Consider the following 21,460-nt stretch of genomic DNA (forward strand, 5'->3'; position numbering starts at 1 on the left):
AAAACGATATAAAAAATGGCATTCATTTTGGGCAATGTTAGAGGAGTATTTTAGAAGGATAATTTTCACACAGTTTTCATTACATACATATTTAATTGGTAATTTTCAATCAAAACCTATAATATTTAATTAGTAATATCTGACATAATTTTCATTCAAAACATACAGTATTTATTTAACAATTTTCGACATGATTTTCTTCCTTACGTATTTATAGTTAAAGGGTTCCAATCTACTAATCTAGAAAAACAGATAACACGCAAATGTAAGAAAAAACGGGAGAAAAATATTAATTTCTCACAAATATTGATATCATAATTAAAATGATACATTATGAGCTATACCTCTCAAATAGTCTTTAATGTCACACCCTTGATGATACTTATCAACTAAATTCTTTAATCTCTGCGCAGAGTCCCGGTATTTCTTTCTCCTAATCAATGTGATGGTTTTGTCCACTTACAATTTGCTCCATCCGAACTTCATTCAAACTCTGTTCTCTTTTTATGGCACCGATGAACTTCCATATATGTGGCTGGTGTGCAGATAATTGCTGTTGGAACGCTCGATGCCATCCTTCTATAGAATTGTTGGTAAATCGTTACGCGTTCCTTGAAAGCAGTTCCAAATGTCAAAGCGCGGCTGACGACGACCACCACGACGAAGAGGACGCCCGATCCAAGTGTCTTCAAATGTACACTTCATCATAAATACGTTTTCGGAACAATCGGATTTTTTTAATCATTTGTGACACTACTAGGTTAAAAACTAACTAACCAACCAATTCACTCACTAACCAATTTACTCGCTCGCTCAATCACTGACTCGCTCAATCACTGACTCGATCAATCACTGACTCGCTCAATCACTGACTCGATCAATCACTTACTCACTCGGTCACTCAGTCACTCGGTCACTCAATCACTTACTTACTCGGTCACTCAATCACTTACTTACTCGGTCACTCACTCACTTACTTACTCGGTCACTCAATCACTTACTTACTCGGTCACTCAATCACTTACTTACTCGGTCACTCACTCACTGGGTCACTCGGTCACTCAATCACTAACTCGGTCACTGGATCAATCACTCGGTCACTGGATCAATCACTCGGTCACTGGATCAATCACTCGGTCACTGGATCAATCACTCGGTCACTCAATCACTGACTCGGTCACTCAATCACTGACTCGGTCACTCAATCACTGACTCGGTCACTGGATCAATCACTCGGTCACTGGATCAATCACTCGGTCACTGGATCAATCACTCGGTCACTCAATCACTGACTCGGTCACTCAATCACTCGGTCACTGGATCAATCACTCGGTCACTCGCTCAATCACTTACTCACTCGGTCACTCACTCTCTCGGTCACTCATTCACTCGGTCACTCAGTCACTTATTTACTCGGTCACTCAATCACTTACCCACTCGGTCACTCAATCACTTACCCACTCGGTCACTCAGTCACTCACTGGGTCACTCAGTCATTCACTGGGTCACTCACTCACTCGGTCACTCAATCACTTACTTACTCGGTCACTCCCTCGGTCACTCACTCACTCACTGGGTCACTCACTCCCTCGGTCACTCAGTCACTCACTGGGTCACTCACTCACTCAGTAACTCAATCGCTCACTCCCTCGCTAACTGACTTGCATTGAACTGTTGTCGGTGAATTGCTAGTCGGTGAATTTTCCTAGCGGTGAATTGCATGGCGGTGAATTGTTGGTCGGTGAATTGCTGGCGGTGAATTTTCCGCACACGCCTTTTTTCGATCTTTAAAGAACATACTAGAAAATCTAATAAGAATTTTTGATAATGAACATATTTAAATGACTTTAAAATTGGAATAAATCAAAGCATGTTTTTTTATCATTAGAATGAGCTCTAAAATGTTCGATCAGTTTTCTTATCACTATTAGATCTGTGTCTAATTCTGTTCACGATTTAGAGTGACTTGTTGCAAAAAATAATTGCATAAAAATTCTTTTCATAAAATCTTTTTTAACTCGATATTTTTACAAACAAAATGTATTTTTGTCTGTATTTTGTAGCAAATGTGTTAAGTGAATGGTTGAAGCGATTGACATGTGTGTAAAATTGTTTGAAAACACTCATTATAATTTTTTTCGAGACTGAACGTTGCGTAGTTGTCTCTATGATTTTAAATTTGAAACATTCTTACAATAAATAAAATCCACCGAGACGTAAGGAAAAAAAGAAACGAAATGCATCTGACGAAACAAGATAAGAGTCGAGAAGAAAATTAGAATAAATTAAATATTTTTTTCTGATGCCTGTTTTAACGTAGATAAACAATGTCATCCTGAAACATTATGCAATAGAGATACAATGTAAATGAAACTATGAGTTAAAAAGTTTCGTAATTTGCATGTTAAAACTTCTCTCTGCAAGCAATATAGCCAATAACTACTCGGACAGGTTCTCGAAATCACTGTGCCTTATTCAAAAACAAATACCATATCACGCTCGGCACATTTTAAATAACTAAATATGTTAAGTGTCAGTGGCGCATTGTACATTCATGAATAGCACTTGAGCGACGTGGTAGTAAGATGCTCGTCCACCATCGTGAATGTTGTTGCCGTGTTTCCGGGTTCGAACCCCGAAGAAAAATATAGATATGATATTTTCCCTAACGAACTTGAGGCGACCACCAATAAACAGCGCCTTCGCTTCCATCCCATCTCATTAATGTCAGTAAATTGTAATGTAGAAGATATGGCCAGGTTTGGTGATGTAAGTACATTTATGAATGGAGTTGTTTTCATTACTTTTGGTGAGCAGAATGAAATGGCACAGAAAATATCATACACCCCCATAGGTTCTCAAACTTTTTTTTATCCGCTTCACCGCACAGCCATCTAACAAAGAATCACTTCGAAGAATCTTTGACAGGGTTGACACTCCACGACGTTCCTGACAAAGTTTGGCTGAGCACAGTTTGAGAACCCCATCTTAATCAATGATAAATTGATTGGAAAATGCATAAATAGTTGTCACAATTTGAATATCTCTTTCATCTTTCAAGTTCTGTCAGACTACCGAATAGAAAATCGTACCTTGGTAGCAAAATTCGCAATCGGTCAAACATAGAGTCACAAAAATCTTTGTAATGATTAATCCTTGTTATAGTCCATGTAAAATAACGGGAGATCATCGGCGTTTTTCTTCATTAGAAAATAAGTCACTCCTGCCCTGCTTGACATACTTAATATAAACTTATATAATAAATAATCGAATGCTCAAAGCAATCGAAATCCATGCATTCGTATGATCGAAAAGTATCCAATATCTCTCAGCGAAACCACTCAATAAATCAATGACGATATAAAAGTTCATTGTATACTTGCCACATGACTGATGTATTCTGATACCAGCACACCCAATTCCTTGGGTAGATTTCCAAGTCCAATAGTATGAAAAGTAAAGAGAGAGAGAGAGACAATCACTTGTCACGTAAGCCTCTTTATTTTATTGCGAAACAAAATATAAATCCTGCGCTAAAATTAGGTAGATCCCCTTTGAAGCAGCATAAAAGAATTCAGCACTTTTAAATTTTGAGACCACGTTCTTGGATCTAGACATGAGAATACCGATGCAACAATGCACAACTGCTGAAAATACGAGTTTCCGAAGTTCATATTTCAAAAGCTTTTTCGAACACTTGTATTTATAAGACTGTACTATATATGGATAGAGAGAAGTAAGAGCGAGGACACAAGAATAATAACAATAAATAAAGAAAGGAAAAAATAAGTTAAGAGCGAGAAAAAGTGAAAAAAGAGTGAGAGAAATAATTTTTTTTCTGGTTTTTTCACGAGTCTAGTAAAGTAAAGGATTTTATTGCTAGCCCACGTTGATCGCCTCGACATTGAAACCACAAAGTAAGTGGAAAGTTCAGCTTGCATAATGGGCTTCGCTCACGATATATCTAGAATTTCTCCTCAAGAAGGCAAAAGACCATCTTTCAAACCGCAAAAAGGGAAAGAAAAAATAACAAAGGTCTAGAGGAAAGAGATCAGGTGCAATAAAAAATCTCGACTGTTGAGTAGAGGAAATCCTTAGCATGATCGTATTTCATCCAGTAAGGCCAGTTTAAAACACTTAGAATAAAACTCTCCGTCGCTCGCTTCTAAAAAAAAAGTAATAATATAAATTCCATCGTCGCTAAAGTGAATTCGGTATCTCCCCTCCCCGACAATATACTAGCTACTTAAATCGAATCATGTTTTGTCTGGGCACTCTAGGATATCTGAGAATTAAAAATAATTGTATTTTCTCGAAATTATCAATGCATTTGCAATGCCTCATCATAGTGATCAGAGAGCAGGAAATATTTGTATATTTAGAAAACTGCTAATGCGCAAAAAAACCACCATTCTTGCTGTGTTATCATTATTTTCTGTATAAAGTTTAGTATTTTCCAATGAGAATGTTTCTCGCTCTAGTTGTAGTAATTAGTTTGCAAAACAAATCTGTCTCAGTCATTAAAAAAGTTCTTCGCAAAGTTGTTTTGCTTAGCGTGAGTACAGAAATTGATCAACGTTTTGACCAACGACAATGAACTGTGCTTTACGAAACAATAAAGCATATGCATAATTTTCAACGATCATGAAATTCGAAGGTATTTGCATTTACATATGTTAGTCTCTCAGATTGATTCCAACGAAAATACCTGTCCGAAGTTTTAGGTAAGTACCCGCTCATACTTACACATGTATAGATTAATAACTGTTTTTCCCCTGTAAATAAATAAATACTTCGAATAAAATATTTAAACTGCAGAAATTTTAACACGCCGAGTATATAGTACTGCACCGTGCAGAGAAAGATTGATTATTGCGAAAAATCGTTTATTACTCTTTTGTACAAGGTTGCAAGAAAAGAAGGCCCTTGTTTATTTTTTAATTCGCATCAGTTTACATTTGGCCATTAAGTATAATGTTAGAAACCAATAAAGAAAAATACCACCGAATATCTGAACAATGAAATAATGTATATATTCTAGAATGTTTTTCTGGAAAATAATCTTATATTGAAGATTCACCAGACATGTTATTATCTTTTGCCGTTCAAATCCGTTTTTGTTATTAATGTTGATGATACTATCACTGCTAATCTAAGGTCAGGACTATTTCTTCCTACGTTCTCTCTGGAAAATGACTACTCATTTGGACGAAAATTGCAGGTGAGTACCGATACATATATTATTTTTTCCCACAAAGTAATAATATCTATTAGTTATTCAGAAAAAAAAGAAGGACTTGCTGAAATATCTCGCAATACGGTGTGTTTCATTGATATTTATAATTTGAATTCATGAATTGATTTGAATTGCATTAAAATTTCCATCATATCTGTATGAGAAATAAGTTTTATATATATATTCAGTCATTAGACAATATTTTTATGTGATTTCTTCTTTATTCCCCAGGTGCCTTCGACAACTCCAAAAGAAATTTTCAAAAATCAAAACAAGCGCAAAATTCATTCGAATGGAACCTGGTGACTTTTCCCTCTTCGTGATATTTGCTCTCTGATCCAATCTGATGCCGAAACTATAGTTTCCTATCGTCATGATCAAAATATGTGATACAAGTTAATAGAAGATGAAACAAAAGTTTTTCAAGTACTTGATTCACCAACACTTAAGGTTATAGACGCGTGCGTTAGAAGCCATTCAAAACAGAGTTCGAAGAAATGCATACACTACAAAGCTATCTGTGATTGACAGAAATTCATAAGAAGAAGTAAGAAGAGAAACTGAATTTCATGCACAGAAAATGAAGGTTTTTTATTCCGCTCTATCAATTACACGTTCTTCTGCTTGTAAATATTTTTATTCTACGTATTACTCCAGTGCAATGATAGTACTGCATTCTTCTAATAATTTCAAATCTGGGTAAATACATCATATCGTCATTAAAGTATTCAACGTGAATCAACTTTCGGATCAAAACGAGGGATGAAAACTGGGGTATTTTTACTTTCATTGCAAGATAATTGGAAAAAATGCAAAAATGTCAATGTGTCTTTTGCCTTCTTTTATTCTATCGATAGAAAAAATCCTTAATATTTGCTTGAAAATTCATCAAGGTATCGTTGATTGCAATTTTTATTTTGCCTCTTTTCATATAATAAAATAACCAAGTCTTAAGAAGAAATGCGTAGATGGTTGAAATGTAATTCAGTCGAGCCCAAATTTAACGAATCGTAAGAAACAGTTAATTTTATTCGTATTTAAAGAATAAATTGACTGGTCAATTATATTACTGGTCAATAACAGTTTAACGGGGTCAAATTGATCAGGAGTATAAGCACACTCGAAACGACAAATTTTGAAAGCTACTTGCTTTGGGATAGATGTTACAATTTATTTCTGATAGCACAATTGAAAAATATATATAACTAGCTACAATACCCGGCGCTGCCCGGGTTTTCTTGCATGAGGCTTTTTGGATCATGCGATATCTCCCTCTTTCTTTGAGGGACATGCAAACCGTGTCTAAGTTAACCAATATGGCGACGTCATGGATATCCAACTCAAAAGTAGATCCGGCAAATTATTCATATTTTTAATTTTCTGGGCTTCGTATCTCCAAGATATTCCATATTTCAAAAATCGAGAATTCAATTTTATTTTTAAAATTATTGATGTGGCAGGAACCCCCCCCCCACTAAATTTCCATATTTATGCAGTTAAATCGGCAATTTTAATAGTGATTTCTATGAGGATCACCCTTTTCCTGACCCTCAAAGCGATGATGGTGATGATTATGACGTCTATTCAAAAAGCCTCATTACTGAGAGTATTGAAAATGTGGCAAACCATTATAAAGGCATCTACACGTCTGAAACGCATTGCTAGGGAACCACGGTAACCAAAGTAAACGTTCGGAAAGTGATTGTTGAGGCCCAAAAACCATTGTTGCCGGACAGTTTTTTGCCCACTTGGGGCATTTGCCCTGGTCTGACGAAATTTTAAAGTAGCCTATCGTTCAAGTCGGGTCCCATTTGGTATATATGCAAAATTTGGCGACGATCGATCTAAAATTGTAGATTTGTATAGAGAACATACACACACACAGACACACAGACACACAGAAAATCAATTTTATATATATAGAAGATAGATAGATAGATATAAGATAAGATATAGATAGATAGATATAATACCCGGCGCTGCCCGGGTTTTCTTCAATGAGGCTTTTTTGGATCACGTGATATCTCACTCTCTTTATCTTGAGGGACATACAAACCGTGTCCAAGTTAACCAATATGGCAAACTGCGCGAAATAAACAAATATAGATTTACACAGAAACGTAGAAATGAATATATATATTTCTTTTTTTAAGGGGCGCTAGGTATTTCGATCCCCCCCCCTATCTGTCTGTTTCAGCTTCCAAAAATCCTTAGTTAAAGCTGTGGAATGTTTTCGATGCACTTTTCACGGGCTCATAACTAATTTTAAAATATCCTAACCCACATGAATTTATGCAAATAAATATCAAAAGAGACAATATGGAGACATTAATTTTCATACTTGAGAAGATATAAATGAAATCAATGATCGTGCTCGAATATCCAACTCAAAAGTATAGGTTTGGCTAATTACTTCATATTTAATCTCCTGGGCTTCGTATATCTCTAAGCGAACTGAATATTTCAAAAATCGAGAATTCAATACAATTTTTAAAATTATTGATGGGGCGGAAAATCCCACTAATTTCCGCATTTCTACAGTAAAATCGACAATTTTAGCACTGATTTCTATGAGGATCACCCTTTTCCTGACTCTCAAAGCGATGCTGATGATGATTATGACGTCTATTCAAAAAGCCTCATTACTGAGAGTATATTGAAAATGTGGCAAACCATTATAAAGGCATAAACTATTATACATATACTAATTAAAGAAGTGACAAACCGTTGTAAAGGCATATACACGTCTGAAACGCATTGCTAGGGAACCACGGTAACCAAAGTAAACGTTCGGAAAGTGATTGTTGAGGCCCAAAAACCATTGTTGCCGGACAGTTTTTTGCCCATTTGGGGCATTTGCCCTGGTCTGACGAAATTTTAAAGTAGCCTATCGTTCAAGTCGGGTCGCATTTGGTATATATGCAAAATTTGGCGACGATCGATCTAAAATTGTAGATTTGTATAGAGAACATACACACACACAGACACACAGACACACAGAAAATCAATTTTATATATATAGAAGATTATTGATGGGGCGGAAAATCCCACTAATTTCCGCATTTCTACAGTAAAATCGACAATTTTAGCACTGATTTCTATGAGGATCACCCTTTTCCTGACTCTCAAAGCGATGCTGATGATGATTATGACGTCTATTCAAAAAGCCTCATTACTGAGAGTATATTGAAAATGTGGCAAACCATTATAAAGGCATAAACTATTATACATATACTAATTAAAGAAGTGACAAACCGTTGTAAAGGCATATACACGTCTGAAACGCATTGCTAGGGAACCACGGTAACCAAAGTAAACGTTCGGAAAGTGATTGTTGAGGCCCAAAAACCATTGTTGCCGGACAGTTTTTTGCCCATTTGGGGCATTTGCCCTGGTCTGACGAAATTTTAAAGTAGCCTATCGTTCAAGTCGGGTCGCATTTGGTATATATGCAAAATTTGGCGACGATCGATCTAAAATTGTAGATTTGTATAGAGAACATACACACACACAGACACACAGACACACAGAAAATCAATTTTATATATATAGAAGATTAACTTACGAATAAAATCAGGATGCATGAAAAAATTGCTTGACAGTATTTCGTAAACCAAAAAACGCGCTCTCTTCAGATGACCTGCCATTCTTCGCTTGTCAAAACATACTACAAACTCCAAGAAACTTTATTTTTTCACTGAAATCTAAACACGTGGACAGCACAATGTTTTATGATGATGGTGTGTACACAAATTTGCCACTGACGCCTTTCCACGCACATTCAAAATTGCTTTATTGTCTCCGTTACTCAGAGGAACAAATCATTACTCCCCGTTTTTGATTGTCTCTAAAGAAGGGTTAATTAACAGTCAAAACCTGTGCAGTCAAATATTCGGATTGTGATTTCGAGTGACGAGAAATAAGGAAAAAAAAAATGAAGGATATAGTTCGCATAAAAATCGTTATATCGAGGGTTTTTATTCGCAAAATAGGGGTTTGACTTTTGATTTTCCCAGAATTTCGAAGAAAAATTCGTTAAATCAAGTAATTCCTGGGATTGGAGTTTGTTATACCGGAGTAAAACTGCATATATAATACGGCAAAAGTTATAAATCGGATATAATGCATAATATAGCCAGTTATTATGTAACCGAATCTACCGAAACATATACACCTTGAGTAAATTAAAACACCTAAAAAAGTTACGAGCGCAGTTAATGAAATTGCTTGTAGGAAAGCCGTGGAAACAAAATTCTGCAAAAAATTTGCAGAAAATGAATTGAATGCCTCGTGATGTCTCAAAATACTCTCTCCCTTTTTTGTTGCAAAAAACTAGAACAACCTGAATTTTTTTTTCACAAAATTAGATGGTCAAATGAAATGTATTATTATATGAATACGTTTATGCAAATACACATGGACTTGATCGACCAAATCAGTGGTGGCCTGTCTTTTCACAAGACTTCTCAGGATGCGGTTGTTCGTTGCTCCCCTTTTAGATTCCAGAAGTTTAAGAACTTTTCTTCCAACTGATCTAACTTATTGAAACAAAATGGGAAAAGTAGTTTGGCATTTCATGAGGCATTGTCCACTTTCTTTTTCTTATCCTCTTTGGCATTCAAACTTCAGCATTTCATAAACTGTACTCTAAAATGCGAATTCCATGTATCATTATTAATATAGCTCATACTGGAAAGTTATGGTCAATGTTATGTTTTTAAGCTGCTACTTTTGCATATTTATCCAATAGTTCATTGGCACCTATTCTCGAATGGGCTCCTACTTAGAATAATTTAGTTTTTACACTTTTTAAATTTTCTGTATTTTTTGAATTTATATGTTATTTGAAACTACTCTTTTCCCAGAAAGTATAAATGGATTACCTTTTGGGTTTGATAATACGATTAAATAATCTACGTTTGGGTGTACCCAAAATTCCAAAACGAACACGGCTATACGAGTTTCGGAACTATATGAAGTTCCTTTATCAGTAGCAGAAACAAAGAAGAAAGAAAATATTGAAAAAACTCCTTATAGCGGGAGTTACTCGCTGTTGTAGACAAGAGTCAAATTCATAATGGTTAAAGCAACCAAGACTTTAACCGCTCATCCATAGCCCAACACTGCTGGTCCTTCGATCATAAATTTGACTTCTCTTCTGCCAAAATCATCCAAAAATGTCCCTCACCGTCTGACTTGGTTTTCTTCGAGTATTTTTTCCGTCCTCTTGCTCTACTCGTTTGTTGCCTGTTCATTATGAATTTGACTCTTGTCTACAACAGCGAGTAACTCCCGCTATAAGGAGTTTTTTCAATATTTTCTTTCTTTGTTTCTGCTACTGATAAAGGAACTTCATACAGTTCCGAAACGCATATAGCCGTGTTCGTTTCGGAATTTTGGGTACACCCAAACGTCGATTATTTAATCGTATTACTCTTTTCCCATTGCAAATCGGAAGTCAGAAACTATATTTAGCCACATAATGCCCGTCTCGCTGGAAATTCTGCTGCTATTTCAATTGCATATAATAAATAATATATTATAAATAATATTTTCTCAGTCCGGAAGACACTACTCCTGTTGAAAGCGCCTGTCTATACTAACAATAAGCTCACTGCTATAATGCCCATTGCAAAACTTTTACATTTTGACCTACCTTCCTTTATACCAGATCGCATATTCAGATGTAATTGTTTGCCCCACTTCAAAAAAATATTTTTCCTGTGATAAGAGCTATATAGTACAAAATACCAGTTCATTGATATCTTGTCGAATTTTTAACCAAATATTACGGAGTAATATTTTTGTCACAGTAACTGTGGGAATTTTACTGATTAACATTTTTGGAGTTGAGGGCGGTATAAAAACTCCAACTCAATTTTTTTTAATCACCTTCGGCATTATGAGATTGAATCAGACAGCTTAATATTTATAATTTATAATTTTTCATATTTTATGTCAATTATGGAATTGACATTAGACTTTTTGTCCTTTCGGATACTATTAGTGAAACACCCCGTGTACACAGCATGTTTGTTGAAAGAGTTTGAAGCGATATTTGATCCACAGGTATTACAGTTGAATATCATCTCATCAATTTTCATAAACAAAAAAATTGTAATTGTCCCACAAGATAAATTATTGTTTATAAATAATATTTGTTTACACCTTTTCTGTATTCTGTATAGCTGTAGTATCTTCGGCAGATTCAAAAATAACATACGAAACACTTTCCCGACGGAAAAACGTCGTGTATGTACTCCTGTCTCATTTGTGAACATAAAGAACATAAATAATATGATCTATCAAGCTCAGTTGAAATATTGGCTCTGGGAACGTCACTATTTCTAAATGAATGTATATGTCTCTAAATGTTGTACAAAGCAAGAAAGAAAATTTTTCAAAGAAATCGTCTACTTCTGGACACCATCCAAAAGAATGACAAAATCAAGGCTGCGGTGAGACCACGTGCTGGACAACGTTTCATGCAAGAAAAAAATTTCTGCTGATCAGGTGTAGATTATCACACGCTTCAATCTTATTTTTCAATTTTTATTACGACATTGGTATTTTTCGCAGTGGCATTTTAATTTTCTTTGAATATTATACATGCATATCATGAGTAAACTTTACTGCAGCTCAAGGAAGTCTTTCATCTCACCGTAAGAACTACATATTTACGAAATAGGTATGAAATAAAAATATAAAATAAGACAAAATATCTGTATATCAATCTAAGTTGAAATGCTATTGAGGATATTCAAATACATTACGGAAGTAGAAAAATATTAATCAACTGGCATTGTGTCGATTCCTTCTTTGATGCACAGTCCATTTATGATATGTCGTCTTATATTAATTCAATAAGATTGTTTTGCGCTAGCACGTTTCAAAGATCAGTTTTCCGAGAACGTGTCACGAAGCACGGAAATAAGAAAAAAGGTATAAGAACAAGGAGAAAAAACGAACTCAAACAGTTTCTAAGGGTAGAGTGGAATACCTTTGCGGATTCAGTTAAAGGGAATTGCAATTCTGTGGCAAGAAAGTTATATTTTTCCTCGCATTCTGCAAAGAAAACAAGCCAGGAAACAATCAAAGAAACCCTCGGGCCAGTTAAACCGTGTTCCTTAGCCTATTGCTCTGTGGCTCTTCCACACGACACTTCGAAATCATGTTTCGCTTCAAACAGAAATACAAATGCAGCTCTACCAGTCAATGGAACTTCGAAATAGAACTCTTTGTAGAGGTAACTCGGAATGGCTTTCGGCGTTATACTACTTGTATGTTGTTACTTCGTAAGTGTTTGGGTTCATTTTTTATATCGCTCTTTTTATATACCCGCGGTCACGGATATTCTACTTAAGTTTTTTCTCGTTGCTTCGAAGCAAAAAAAAAGTTTGCTTTATTTGTACGCTATAATTCATCATGTTAATGACGATAACAAATGAATTTTATTATCTTATGAAAATTTTATGCGTGCGAAAGAGTATCAACAGTAACAGTAAATTTACGTTAGAGGTAAGTTTTAGCAAAGACACGGTATACATCATGGTCGGATATAGACTTGAAAGTCTAGGGTGGGGGGTTTGACGCTCATTATTGCTGGGGGGCACGATGATGATGATGTCAATTCATATATATGCATATACAGTAAATAAGACGACTCCACCTTTCACGCTGGGTATGTATCTTCGCCTTCAACGTTTAGCTACTCTCTCGTGTCTTCCGCAGTGGGGGATTCGTCAACCATCAAATTTCAAAATCAAAAAGTTTACCTTACGTCTTGTAACTCACTGATTCTCGTCTTCGCCGCGGTTGGGAACGGACATGCTTTTATCGCGCTCCGCTCACCGACCAATAGAAGAAGTTTTATCCGAAACCGTTGCCGGGGGATTACCGAAGGATTATCCGCCACGTGCGCCATTTTGTGTCTTTCTTCGTTCTCGTGAGTTTTACTTAGCGTGTTGTTTATTTTTGGGTCATATTCTGCGGTGTTTTCTTTTTATTTCTAGCACACGTTGGATTGCGAAATAAGTTGATTTTTTATTATATTGCTCTCAATTTTTTAAATTTTCGTTGTGTATTTTCGATAGACGTAAATTTATTTTTCTCGTTCCCATTTCATTTTCATTGTGTTTTCGCCAGGTTTGTGTTTCTCGCTCCTTTGATATAAATTCGTAGGTTTTTTGGACGTTAGTGTTAGCAAACAGTGTATACTTTTTCCCGGGTACTCTCAATAACTTTGTTTTTCCTTCCACTTGGGCGTATTATTGTAGTGTTAGTGATTTGAGATAGTTAGCTAATTCTAATAAGTATAAATTGTACTTTGTAGCTTAATACTTTTTTTTAGAGTGTGTTTTATTCTTTATATACATATATATTTTCTTCTTCGTGATTTAGTGCTGAGCATTCTACTTTACGTAATTTTTTCGTATAGTCTCTTACGTATATTTTGCATAGTAATGTATTTTAAATTATTTTAATTTCCAGTTAACGTTTCTCATTTTCCTATTGTTAAGTATTATTATTATTATCTAGCTTTAGCAATAGTGTTAGTATGCCTCGACCTCGACTAGTGTTGTGTAGAGCTTGCGACGGGAGGTTTCCCTGGTCTAGGGGTATAGTAGCTGATAGTTTCAATTGTAAAGGGTGCTTGGATAGAAAAAGGCTGGAACTCGAGGTCGAAGCTTTACGGGAAAAAGTTAGGGTGCTAGAGGGCCCGGTTATAACGGAGCCACTAGTCGTCGAGCCACCTGTTGATGAAGAAGCAATCTCCACGAACAACGGCAGTTTAGAGGGCGAATGGGTGGTCGTGGATGAGGTAGAGGGGGATAGTGATAGGGGTTTAATCATCGGCGAATCTATGGTTAGGGAACTTGGGAACCGAGTGTGTAGGGATTTTCGGGGTTTCGAGCGCTGTTGTCTTCCTGGGGGGAAGATTGGCAACGTTCGAGATGTTTTTCATCGCCGAAAGTTGCCCTTGCGGGTGATTTTGTGGGTGGGAACAAATCAGGTTGGAGCGAATATTAGTGTGTCTGTGTCAGAGTACCGGGATTTACTATTATCCGCTAGGGAGAGGGGTTCAGATGTGGCAGTGATTCCAGTGCTGCCAAGGGGTAGTAGGGGGTATAGGAATAGGATCCACCAATTCAATATAGGCCTGAAGGACATTTGCTCCTCACTTAGGGTCACGTTCTTGGAGCTTCCCGCATTTACCGATAGGTGGCTTCGTTCGGATGGGATCCATCTAAATAAGAGGGGGGGGGGTCTGGGGGGTTTTTACTCCCAGACCACGTAGTCGGGAATGCGGGTTAGTTAATGGTAATCACAACAGTACTGACGGGGGGAATTACCCACCTCTGACTTGTATGGCTTCTCGATTGACACTAAACCACCGGGCAAATTAAAATGTGTGTTAATAAATGCCAGGAGCTTGGGTGATAAGAAAGATTTTTTAGAAACTATGATAGTTGTGGAGGGACTGGATCTTATAGCAATTACAGAATCTTGGGCAAACGATGGGGATGAATCTTTCTTACACATCTCAGGATACTATACTTTTTTGAGAAATAGATCTGATAGGAAAGGGGGTGGAGTGTTGATATACGTGAAATCCTGTTTGAAGGCTAGAGAGTGTAACGTGCAGAGAAGTGATATTGAAACCATATGGGTTGAAGTTGAGAACAAAAGACGTCATAAACTTATTGTTGGGGTTTGTTACAATCCACCGAATAGGGATCCAAATTTTTTGTATCAGCATGTATCAGAAGCCACTAGGGGTACTGCTATTTTGGATTTAGTTCTTACTAGTTCTGAGGATCTTGTTGAACATGTTTCGTTGGGGGAAGAGTTTTCTTCCAGTGATCATCGTATAGTTAGATTTCACTGTAACTCGGGTGAGGTTGATAACAAAAGACTGGTTCCTTGTTTTCGAAGAACTAACTTTGATGTTTTGAGAGGAAGGTTAGCGGAAGTTTTCAAAGACCGGTTGGAATCAGTAGGGGTGGTAAGTCAATGGGAAAAATTTAGTACGAAGCTATCCTTGTTCGAAAAAAGCGTGTTTGTACATCGCACCCTCTATGGTTCACGGATAGCGTGTGGAACCTTTATCTTGAAAAGAAAAGGGCATTCAGAGAGTATAAAAGAGGACGAGGTGACCTATCATTGTTTACTAATAAAAGAAGACTAATGAAGAAAGCGGTAAAGGATAGTAAAAAGGAAGTTGAATCTAGGTTGGCAGATAACATTGGCTCTGACCCAAAATCATTTTTTCGATACGTCAATAATGGATGTAAGGGGACAGTTGGCCCCCCTCTCGATAGGAGGCTCTAGGGTAGAGAGCAATGTAGGCATGTGTAGTGCTTTCAATGACTTTTTCGCGTCGGTTTTTAATGGAGATAATGATATTTGATATACGGGTGTTGCATGGGGTAATAAAACCCTCAACGTTATTCAAGTAGAAGACGTGGAGGTCCTAAATCTTCTAAGAAATGTATGTGCAGGAAAAGCACCGGGACCAGAGGATATCTATTTCAGGGTCCTCAGGGAATGTGCTAATGAATTGTTGGGGCCAGTCGATTGTAGTTCGATGTTGTTCCGATATTTAAGAAGGGTAGTAGAGAAGCTGTGTCCAATTATCGTCCAGTGAGTTTGACGTGCTCCCTCTCGAAAATTTTGGAAATTATCATCAAAAGGCAGTTTGTGAAGTGGATAGACGAGAATAATGTATTGTCGGATAATCAGCATGGGTTCAGGAAGGGGAAGTCATGTGTAACTAACCTCCTTTGCTTCTATGATCACGTGACTAAGGCTTTGGGTAAGAGCAAAAATGTAGACGTTGTTTACCTTGATTTCCAGAAGGCATTCGATCGGGTCCAACATGGCAAACTCTTGAAGCGTTTACAGGAGATTGGAATTGGGGGCAACTTGCTGAATTGGATAGAATCTTGGTTAAGTTATGGAACGAGTTATGGTGAACGGGGAATTCTCTGGTTGGACAGACGTCACAAGTGGAGTTCCTCAAGGAAGTGTCCTTGGCCGCATACTTTTTTCACTTTTTATCGATAAACTCGATCAGGGTATCGATGGGATTACTAGCAAATTCGCAGATGATGTGAAGTTAATGGGGGTAATCGGAAATGAAAGCGATAGGGAGTTGCTCCAGACCAACTTAAACAGGATTGCAGCATGGGCAAATGAATGGAGCATGACGTATAGCATTAATAAGTGCATGGTCGCTCATTTTGGTTCGAACAACCCACGGTTCTCTTACGAGTTGAATGGTGTCACTATCCCGGATGCAACTAGGGTCACCGATTAGGGAATTCTCATTGACGAGCGACTTAGGTTTTCTGAACATTGTTCAGCGGTGGTCAAAAAAGCGATGTGTTCTCATCGGCAAAAGCGGTGGTCTCTCATTTTCAAAAAAGTCTCTTCGCGCTCATTCTTCCGCTTTTTCGAGGATTAGTTCGTCCTGGACTGGAGTATGCTGTAAAGTTTTGGAGACCATACCAACAGAGGGACATAGAATTGGTTGAAGGGGTGCAGAGAAGAGCTATGCGTGTCCTTATTGGCACACAGGGCTTGAGTTATGAAGAGAGACTTCATTTTTTGAATATGTATACATTGGATGAACGCAGGTGTCGAGGAGATATGATCGAAGTGTTCAAAATTTTCAATGGGATGGATAGGATGGACCATGGTACACCGCCAATCGACTGCTTTTACAAGGGGACACCAGTATCGATTGGTGTCTCCCCGTTAAAAAGTCTCGCCACAGAGAGCAACAGTCCTACAAACAGTTCAAATATTCAGTCACTACACATCACTCACTTCGCTTCTGAGATATAGATGGCAGCACTGAAAAATCATGCACAACACTAGATACGCACTCAGACTGTTAGGTACACGCACTTACACTTCCGGCACAACTCACTAGGTAGTAAATTGCCTATGGCAATAGACCTGAGTTGTGCTCGGTTTGAAAAAAAATTATCGATTGGTGAGGGACAATGCAAGGCTATGGTGTCGCAGGGAATTTTTCTCTAATAGGATTGTTAATAAATGGAACAGTTTACCCCCGGAGGTAGTAAATTGTAACACAATTGGCACGTTTAAAAAGAAATACGATAAACATGTTGGGGTAAATCGAGAAACTATCCATTCTTAGAATAAGACAACCATAAGTATTCTTTATGGGCATTGTATAATATTTTATCATGTGTATATATTGTTTATAATTTGTGTTAATTGCATCATCTTTTTATCAGCCACCTCGTTGGGCATTTTGCCTGTTGTGGCATTGTATTTGTATTTGTAACGACTTATTTATATCGTGTCTATATTTTTGATTCTGAATGAGTAACGAGACCTCTTTTGCACTTTGGAGATCCATTTCCTTAAAAAAATTGGCTAGTCTCTTTTATTCTGGAGGAATAAATCCCGAGCGAAAAGAATTCAACCAAAGCTGGATTACTACACATGGTTAATGTTCACAAATAAAAATACTTGGCACAATAAGTTATTTCATTTTTTTATTTTGAGTTAACGCCGTAATATCTCAGTTGATAAAATTTTTGTCTTGGTATGTTATAATGTTAACTCAGAATTTGAAAACTAAAAAAAATATTGTCAATTTAGTTAATAGAATGAGTTTTGCGCCTTTCTAAATGTTTGAACGTCAATGTTTTCTACACCTCTAACAATACATTATTAATGGTTATATATGCATACCCCATAACATGTTTTATTACTTCACCAATTGAGTTTTATACTCTACAAGGAAAATTGGTTTTCCCTGATGCATTCGAGCTTTGACAATTAAATGTCTGTAATGATATTGAAACAAAATTCACCACACATAGCTATATCATTAGATTATCTGCCTACTATAATTTGTAAACTGACATTGTTTTATTTATCCATTTGTGAAAACAATTTCATGTCCGTGAAAATCCCTTATCACGCTCTAATCAGTTGCCTTTATACATAACATTCTGAATTTCTGTAAATACGAGTAAGTCAATATAACAGTCATAAAATAATTCGATTCTAAACTGGGATTTTATTGGAATGTTTTCGAAACACGGATTTTGATTTTTGTTTCAGTGAATGCTCTTCGTTGACAAAATTTGGTTTTTCTTTATATTTTGTTCTAGCATTTTTAAGAACAATTCTCTTTATGAGGAATATTTCCACTGTCATGGACCGAGCTGTTTCTGAAGGCTCACAGCGGAGATTATTTTTAAGAGTTAGGTCGTCACTTTGAGCACATCGTAACAATGAAATACAGCTTTTCCTTTTTTTTTTTACTACTTCATTCTTTATCATGCTTTTTTTTTTCTTTCAAAAAACTTAGTCTTAGCAAGAATGGACTTTTTTACTCTCTTTCTATTTCAAGGCAAGGCACAATTTCTTCGATATAACTTGGCGCTGCAAAACGTCATTATTCTCTAGAGCACCTTAAGTTGGTATTTTCCAGAAAAGAAGCTTTTACTTTTTCTGTCTTTCTTTCTTTTGGATGTTTTTGGCAATAACGTTCCGGAAATGCTTCATGCCTTATCGCTCATGAATTGATAAATTTGACTTCGTGCACGGCAAATTCAATATAACATTATTTTCTATCACAATTTTCATATTTCAGCTTCTTCTGGCACTCACACTTCCATTTTTATTGCCTTTCCTAAAACCTCCAAAGAGTGAGAAACGTAGTGGATGGTAGGGGGAGGCATTGGGATGAGGAAAGACACAGGGGAAAGGACTCGAGAAGAGGCTGGAAAAAATACCTAGAAAAGAGACGAAAACGCAAGTGCCGGAAAGCTTAAGGACGTCTACAGAACCTGAGAAATAGAAATGAATGAAAACGAAAAAATGCACTTCTTAACATTTTTATTTCATTCCTTTTTTTCCTTTTTTTATCTAGAGCTTAAACACATTCGAAAATGGCTATTCCATCTCGTCATTCTTATTTCTTATATGAATGATTCTTCGAGCTTTTTTTTCTGTTATTTTTTCCAAGATACAAATACAAATACGAATTTCATTAAATATCGAATAAAGAAACGTGCTGGAATTTCTTAGTGTTTTTGTTGATTTCAAATAAATAACATTAAGAAGCATTACAAGATATTAGTTTAATCTGTGTTTTGAAACGTAGAAAAAATCGAGAATGATGGCAATCTATTTTTTATTGTCATCCGAAAATCATGTCATGTACATCCAAATTAGAAGCACAAATTACTTGCTAAAATCTGGGTTGTATCAATATCGAAAACCTATTGCAACTATCTCACCCGAAATGCAGTGAGTCATTCTATTGGACGTTTAAAAATTTGAAGGGCTAAAAAGAGACCAATTATTGACTAAACGGAAATATATTAATAACAGTAATGCCCGAAAATGCTTGGTACTCTAAGAGATGTCGCCACAATGTCCCACCGTTCAAAAAATTGGTTAAATTTTCATACAAATGCGCATTGTTACAAAATCCATAATAAGTAGCTACTGTATCTCTAACGATAGAGAGGGCGAACAAATTATATTATGTTAACGAAACACACAGGCTTCCGTAGCCATCAATTACAGAACATTACATTACTATAATTGAATCCCCCCTTCACTCTAGCATTAGGGGAAACTACTTTCATCAACGTCTGCCTAATATCCCGAAAGTAACGTATTGTTCCATATTATGCTATTACACGATTTAATTTCATGAACCATAATTCTCTGATCACTTTCAAATTTGATTGATGGGTGGTAAAACATATTGTATGGCATTGTCTTTTAATCAGAAAACGTTTGTTTTCATTGATTAAGGCACACATCAAAAAAGTTTTACCTTAGCATTATAATCTATTTTGAAAAATATATACCCGTTATCAAGATATCAGTTATTGTTCGATTCAAATACAGAGTAACCCCATTGCAACGGACCCTATTATAATGGACGACGCTTTAACGGACAGTTAAAAAATGTAATAACGTTTAACATTATTTTTATCTGACGAGTCTACATTTCAAGGCAAGCTATTAAATATCTATCGTTGTGCTGTTTTGTGTAAACATGAATGGACTGCATGACATACCGTTCCCCAGAAAGAAAAATTAATATGAATGTAAGCGTATATACGTACACACACGCACACACACACACAAACCTTCAATTCAACCTATGTTGAATTTTTGTTATTGATGCATTATACCCCTATAAGAATTATTTCTTATAAACCGGACTTTCGTTAATCGCAAAACCTTTAGTCCCTATTAGTCCGTTATAATAAGGTTCTACTGTATTTTGAAGTTTTAATGAGACATCGATATTTTCTTGTCTATGAAACAATTTATATTTAACCAGTATGGTGATAAAGTACAAAAAAGATACAGACGTATTTGTTACAACATTCCATGTTTACGATACTTTGATTGATAGTGCAGATTTTTATTAATACATGACACCTATAATGTAGATAATACGTACAAACTCATTGCTTAAATGCAACTATGTCCTTTCGTAATATCTGCGTGACTAATTTCTGACGGCATGTGCTATAGCGATATCCATCCTGAACTGAATAATGAATATCCGACTCAGGCAAACTTGAAAAAATCAGTTGATTTTGCAACGATGAAAATATATTATTGAAAGCTTTTCATGTAACAGATGGTATTATGTGAAACTTTATATATTTTATCATTTTTGCTGAAAAAAGCAGGGTTTTATTATTAGTCTTTTCTCTACATGTTGATACGTTATTTTGTTTGTCGCATCAGTGAGCACACGTTGATCATCATATCTTTGATTTATTGCAATAGGTTACAGCGGAGGTCAAATTATTCGTTTTAATTTGATAATTTTCGTCGCACCACGGTCATTTTCTGCACACGAGGGCTAATTAGACCGGGACCTACTACCGTTTTTGTTGTACCCCTGAGTCAGGAAAGTTTCTCACAAGGACAAACCGGGTATCGAACTCGCGACACCTCTAAACATCCTTTGGTACTTTAGGCGATTATCTTATCGACCGGGCTACCACGCTCTTATTTGTTTAAAGCATACTAAATTACGCAACTTAAATTCTTTAATGTTTAGCCCTTTGGTTAACCATTTAAGTGAAAATTAGTGCATTGAAACACCTCTTTATTGCCAGTAAAATATATGAGTAATTTTGGAGTAAATATAAAATTTAAAAAAGACATTTTCAACAAAAAATATGGATATGATTC

The 21,460-nt window shown here is 36.2% G+C and overlaps 1 protein-coding gene across 3 annotated transcripts in view; it reads left to right on the forward strand.

Moving 5' to 3' along the window:
* Positions 1-21,460, forward strand: part of LOC149072109 (uncharacterized) — a 216,482-nt gene that overhangs the window by 162,924 nt on the left and 32,098 nt on the right. The window contains exon 2 of one of the 3 annotated variants that reach the window (XM_089246741.1): positions 5,468-5,783. The exons of 1 other annotated variant lie outside the window; for it this stretch is intronic. The gene's annotated coding sequence lies outside the window, so the exon portion shown is untranslated. Of the gene's footprint in view, positions 1-5,467; positions 5,823-21,460 lie in introns of all 3 variants that reach the window. One more of the 3 variants, XM_089246742.1, reaches the window with a different exon arrangement.

Source organism: Pholcus phalangioides, unplaced genomic scaffold, assembly GCF_987345545.1.
Source record: "Pholcus phalangioides strain wild (caught in Gottingen) unplaced genomic scaffold, Ppha-v1.0 ptg000017l_1, whole genome shotgun sequence".
Classification (NCBI taxonomy): domain Eukaryota; kingdom Metazoa; phylum Arthropoda; class Arachnida; order Araneae; family Pholcidae; genus Pholcus; species Pholcus phalangioides.